The following is a 6,460-nucleotide window of genomic DNA, read 5'->3' on the forward strand; positions in this document are numbered from 1 at the left end:
CTCCCTTATGCAGGACATGGGCCTGTGGCAGAGGGAATCCACCCCCCTTGGCCCACATCTAGGAGGGGCCACTAGGTAATCAGAGCTTTAACAAGCCAAAGTCACTTTGAACCTGAGAAGTTTCATTTTGAAAGTGTGGTATTAAGGATATATGTCTTGAAAGAACACTAATGAGTTTTTTTAAAAGGAAAGAAGAGCATTTTGAGAATAAAATGTGAAGTGCTTCCAAACTCAAATTATAGAATGTGGGAATAACAGTGCATCAGCTGTGTTTTACAGAGCCACATTATTTTGGTGGATATTTTTATTTTACTCTCCAAATCCAAAAGATGAACCTCTGTACTCCAGTGTCCTGACTTTCAAAGAGATTTAGCTGAGCAAGCCTCCTGATTTTTCAGGATAATTCACAAATCCATTATTTCTTGCTGCTCAGAGTCATTAGCACAAATAGGTAGTAAATATCTATATGGCAATCTTGGTTGACTTAGCTTTTTATTATCCTTAAGTTTCTTAGTGAAGATGTTGGGAGAACTGTATTGTTATTTAGTTCTGCTGATAAATTTTGTTGATTCGGTAAAAGTAATAAAACTGGATCCAGCATGTTAGCTGAAACAATGGGGAAGTAGTACAGCCTTTCTAGAACCTGTAGAAAAGCCCAAATAGCAGTTGCTTCATTTACACAGGCAACACACTTCATATATGGTTTCATATTGAGTTTGATTATGCCCTTCAGACCTAGGTGGTCAGGATTTGATACACACTTAATGGATTAGGATTTAATCTTCATTTAAAATTAACAAAAAACATAAATATACTTGACACACAAAATATGTGCCTAGCTGTATCAGTATGTGTCTTAGATTAGTGATTGGAGGAAAGCACTGAGTGGAGACAAGGCAGATTTTATTTCCTTTACTCTCTCTCTTTTTTTTTTGTACCAGGGATCAAACTCGGGACCTTGCGATTTTGAGGCAGGCACTGGCACCACTGAGCTAAATCCCCTGTTCTATCTTTTTTTTTTTTAACCTCTTACATTTGTTTTTATTTTAGTTTGGTTTGGTTTTTGCAGTGTTGGGGGTGGAACCCAGGGCCTTGCATGTGCTAATCAGCAAGTGCTCTACCACTGAGTTGTACCCTAGCCCCACTTTTGTTTTTTCTCTACATTTATTGTTTAAATGCTTTTTTCTCATTGGAATGACAAACCTTTGTATGTTTAGTATTTCTCTGCACACCATAAGAGGTACCATTGCTGGCTTCCCACCTCCCATAGGCAGATTTGTATAGATCTTATTTCTCCTGTGGACAAAACATTTCAAAATTTTAGAAGCAGTTGGTTCAGTTTTGGAACTCAAAAAAAATCTGGTATAGGAGGGGTAATTTAGTAGAGTGTGGTGGTGCATGCCTGTAAACCTAGCACTCGGGAGGCTGAGGCAGGAGAACCACCAGGAGTTTGGACCATCCTAGCCTAGTGAGTTCAAAACCAGCGTGGACGGCATAGCCAGAGCCTGTCTCAAAAAAGAAAAAAACCAAAAAAGATGGGATAATTTATGGACGTTCCTTTTGTTGAAATTCCAAATAAAAATTGAACTTTCATTTTCTGGTGTCCCCATAGCTGAGCTTCTTTTATTTCTGTTGGCATTTCCTTCAAGTAAACTTTTTCACTTTCACCTTTTTTTTTGAGCTAAGCAAGAATAGGAATTAATTTGTATACTACATGTTGAATGTCCCTCTTCCAAAATGTTTAGGACCAGATGTGTTTTCAGATTTTGGAATGTTTGCTCTTATATAATGAAATATCCTGGGGGAGGGACCAAATGTACACATAAAATTCATTTGTTTCATATATACCTTGTGCGCATAGCCTAAAGGTAATTTTATATAATATTTTTAGTGTGGTTGTACTTGACGGTCCATTGCTTGAGGTCAGCTGTGGGATTTGATGTCTGAGCTCAGAAAGTTTGAAACATTCTAGGTTTCACATTAGGAATGCTCTACCTGTATTCCTGTTCCAGAAAAACCCTACTTCTGGAAGATCACTGTTTAGACCTGACTTCAGAAAGTCTCTTCCACCTTTCAAGTGCTGTATTTTCACTTGAGAAGAGACCTGTATGTGTAGCTTGTGCAGTGTAGTCTGCATTGTCCCTGAGCCCCATACCCCAGGACACTGTGGCTGTGTGGAAGGCCGAAGAGGCTGTGTGGAAGGCCGAAGAATGGTACCTCTCGCCTTGAGAGCTGGTCACCTTGTTTTGGAAAGTCCCAACACCTTTCTCCTGTGCTCACCAGCAGTCTTAGCAACTCAGTGCGTTGTGAATTTGATTTTCTATTTTTCTGTGTTCTGTACTCTGGTGAGCCTGTAAGAGCAAATGTCTTATTCTTAAACTGCTTTTCTGTTACACTCTAAAAGGCATTATTTGTTTGGCTTTCTTACTTGATGCATCCTTTATAGACTGTTAAGAAATAAAACCAATCAGATAGGAAATAGTTTTTTATGCTGTTTACTTCTTAGTATTTATTTTTCACTGAACTTGAAAGGAAAACTTTTAAGAGTACCAAACATCAGGTAGGAGTAATAAACATGGTTCAGTATTAATGTGTTTCTTCTTCTTGCGATAACAAAACTTAAGAGTTTATTATATTAGGGTACATAAAAATACTTAGGTGCACTCTGTGAGGCTCTGTGGAACATGGTAGAACTGAGAATGATGTGTGGACTTGGTCTTCAGTGTAGTTCTTTTGCCTTGTCTGTAGATGTTGTGAGTCCACGGCTGCCATGTCTTGAGTAATCTACACATCCACAGATCTGTTCTTCGTTTTCTAAGTAAAAGTCATAGCACAAGTGCCAGTTACACGTATTCAGTGTGTGTGTGTTATTTGTACGGCACTGGTGGAGATGGTTCCCTTCTGTCATCCATTGCCTTTTCCTTTTCTATTTTACCTAGAAAACCAAATGCAGGTTCTCAGTTGCTACTCTGAACATTAGACAACATTCCATGCAGCAGCTGACTTTCTGTAGGGCTTTGGGGCTGAAGCACAAAGTTTAATTTCTACTGCTAAGTTTTCCCGTTTTTTGGTTTTTTTTTTTCCCTTTCTTTCTTTTCCCCATGTTGCTGGTCCCCATGCTGTACTCACTACTAGACCTGTGCACTCTGCCGCTTGACAGTTGGTTTTATCAAAACCACTTTAGCCAAACCCAGTAATATCCTTGAAGTTGCCTTTTCTGATAGTACTGTGACTCATTGGTACACAGTACGTTAACCTCATTCCTTGAGAGGGGAACCAGAGACCAGTGCTGTGCTCCTTTCGCTTTGGGAAGCAGTAGCCAGTGTGGCTGCCACTTGGCTGCCCTTGCAGCGTTAACGTTTGAACTGGAAGTACGGCTCCATGGCACAGCCTTTGCCAAGCCCTGGGTGCTGGGCCAAACAGACAAACGAAAGTAAATAAAGTTGGCGGGTCTTACACAATGTGAAAGTAATGAAAATTAATCATTTTCTCAAAAACAAAGTAAGCTTTTTCAACAGTACAAAAATGCAATTGAGTCCTCCATTTTCATGTTCTGCTTCTATGGAAAATATTTGGTGTAGCGAAGCATGGTGGTGATCACCTGCAATTCCAGCACTTCGGGCCTCAGACAGGGGTCTCTGTGAGTCGGCGGCCAGCCTGAACTATGTCGGCAAGACTGACTGAACCAAACGAAAGAGTCAGAAAAAACAAAAATCAGGAAAAGAACCCACGTCCCTGCTGAGCGAGTACAAACTTTTTTCTTGTCACCGTTTCCTAATCAACACAGTGTAATGTTGGCATAGCATTTACTTTGTTAGGTATTGTAGGTCATCTAAAAGTAAATGGGACGATGGACGTGGGTTCTGCGCAGATTCTGAACCATTATTTTATACGGGCTCGACCCTGTCTTGCCCGGCGTTAGGGAGGGAGGGACTGCTGCTCTCCACTGGTCTTTCCCTGGGAATCCGCATTCTTTCCCGGGGAAAGCAAGGTCATATCTTGTAATTGCCGGTCAACGAACCTGTGTGATTCTACAAGTGGTTGAGCACTGAGCCAGGCGACATGGCTGGGAGCAGGCAAGGGCGGGCCCGCGCCATCAGCGCTGTCTGCTGAGAGAGTCCGGGGCCTGAGTAGCGTGAGAGGAGCCCTGTGGGCGCTGTCCCTGCCGACTGGCAACTTCCGGGGAGCCCAGCCGGGTTCCTCAAACTGAGGTCGAGACCTTGGAGGAGGGGCCGAGGGGGCCGCACCTCAGCCCAGTGGCACGCAGTCGCCTGTGCTCCTTTTCCTGTCTCCCGCCCTTTTGGACCCGGGTTACGCTGCCCGGCGTCACGCCTTTCCCCGGCTAAACGTTTACCTGATCAGCTGCCCGCGGCTTCTGCCGCTGCGTGAGTGCGTTTTCATTTGGGATCGCTTTCGGGCCGGCAGTTTCTTTAGGACTGGAGTTCTAGCCCTACGCCTTCTGAACGACGGCTCCGGGGGCCACCCCCCTCCCCACCCCTGCCATGGCCCGTTGCCGCTGCCTGGGGGTTTTGTTTGTAGATTGGGGCATTTAGGAAAGAATTGTTTTGAGACAACTGGAGGTGCTTTGCCCTGTAGGTCTCACTTTTAAAACATTTGGTTAGTACTCTTGGCTACTGCAGGGAGGAATGGCAGCAGGTAAACGGGGATGACCCCAGAAAGATGCCTTGTGAGCAAACAGCGGCTAGCTGAGCCTGCTTCCTCTTGGAGGAGCACAGTGGGGACCCTGGAGGGAAGGGGTCAGACCGGAAAGCCAGTTCTGCGCGCCTGGCTGGGCGAACCAGAGAGCCCGCAGTGACTCTGGGTTCTGCCTTTCCCTTCCCTCTGCTGTGTCTGCATTTTCTGTGCTTCGCTCATGCCTTCCCCTTCTGTTCATCTCCGAATGCCCTGTTTGAAACTGCACCACGGGGGGTGGGGGGGATCTTCATTTTAAGACCCCGAGGACTGGGGTAGCTCTGAGGTAGACTGCTTTCCTGGTAAGTGAGAGATCTTGGGTTCAGTATCCTTTTAGTTAAGGAAAAAAATAATCCTTAACTAAAAGGACTAGGCAGGGCACCCCCACATCAGCTCCATCTACAGTGCCCTTTGTCCTTTGCAGGGAGGCCTGTTTACCCAAGTCTTCCCTTCCAAGTGAACCCCAACTGCCTGTTCAAGCTGGTTTCAGCCCCTTCTCTCTGGATGCTAAACTACCGACTATACATCTGCGGACAGAACCCTTCCTCTTCACCTGGGTGGCACAATAAGGCAGCGGGGGGGTGGCAGTGTGGGCTTCTCCCTGCCAGATTCCACAGCTACTTCTTTGGAAGTCTTTCAGAAACTGGTAGGCCTTGTGGTCTTGGGATGTGTTGATTAGGAAGCATACCTGTCCGAGTCCCCTGTTCACTGATGGAAGCATCAGAGGCCTCTGGGTACAGATTGACTGGACATCTCTTTGCTCTTGGAGAAGGGCTAAAAACCAGAGGCCAGGGGATTCCTTCTCCAAGAAACGTGTCACGCACTGAGGTAGAAGCGGGGTCTGTAGAGGCAAGTCATGGGCAAAGCCTGTCTGCTCGGGGTAAGTAGCCAATGTCCATGGCGCCTCCAGGCAGCAGCTGTCCTTCCCCATGTTTCCCGAGCTATTTGGGGACCGAAATGATGGGGTGTCACACTGGTTACCGCTGAGGAAATTTAAGGAAAGCCAAGTGGAATGTCGTATACCAACCAGACCTCCCTCTCCGTGGCCCTAGGTAGTAAATGTGTTTGGTGGTCGCCACTCCGGTGGGAGACTCGGGATCGCGGTGGAGCAGGCTGGCTTATCTTGAGCTCCCACGCCTTACGTGCCGCACGCACGCGCCCAGAGGTTGCGTCTGGTAGTTCTGAGAGGGGAGCGGACGTAGTGGGGAGCTTCGTTTTGGGCAACTGAGTCTAAGGTCTAGGGGAACCCGGACGGCTGGACGCCCCTCGCTGCTTCGCGTATGCCTGACTGCGGATGGCGGGGGAGTGAAAAGTGTGGCCCGCAAAAGGGAACGCTAGGCCTTTCCTTCTGATGCTTTTCGCCCCTGCCTCTGACGGAGGGTTCACCCGGGAGTGCCAGCCCCACCCGCGCTAATCATTGAGACGTGAAGCGCGGCCAGCGTGCAATCCCTGCAACGGACCTCGGGGGTCGCCCATCCCCTGACTGGGCTGTTCGGAGGATCTCGTGCCTGGCTTTAACCTCAAGGAATCCTTGGCCGCGGTAGGGAAGCAGTCAGGTGAAAGCGTAGGGCAAAGCGGACTCAAAATATGCCTAGGGCACAGGTGTGGGCGACGGGAGCATGCGCGGGGCTGGGCAAGGCTGCGTGGGGCCAGTCCCAAACCTCAGCTCGCGTCGCAGCTTGCCGCTCTAGGCTCCGGCAGCTCGGTGGCCAACCTCAACCGGCCGGGCGAGGGCGCCGCTCTAGGCAGCGACGTTTCACTTGCTTCC

General features: G+C 47.3%; 1 protein-coding gene across 1 annotated transcript in view; it reads left to right on the plus strand.

Moving 5' to 3' along the window:
* Window positions 1-5,387: 5,387 nt before the first annotated feature.
* Window positions 5,388-6,460, plus strand: part of Dido1 (death inducer-obliterator 1) — a 46,083-nt gene continuing 45,010 nt past the window's right edge. The window contains exon 1 of the mRNA XM_033767117.1: window positions 5,388-6,232. The gene's annotated coding sequence lies outside the window, so the exon portion shown is untranslated. The remainder of the gene's footprint in view (window positions 6,233-6,460) is intronic.

This window comes from Fukomys damarensis, unplaced genomic scaffold (genome assembly GCF_012274545.1).
Source record: "Fukomys damarensis isolate Sample0158 unplaced genomic scaffold, DMR_v1.0_HiC HiC_scaffold_22, whole genome shotgun sequence".
NCBI lineage: Eukaryota > Metazoa > Chordata > Mammalia > Rodentia > Bathyergidae > Fukomys > Fukomys damarensis.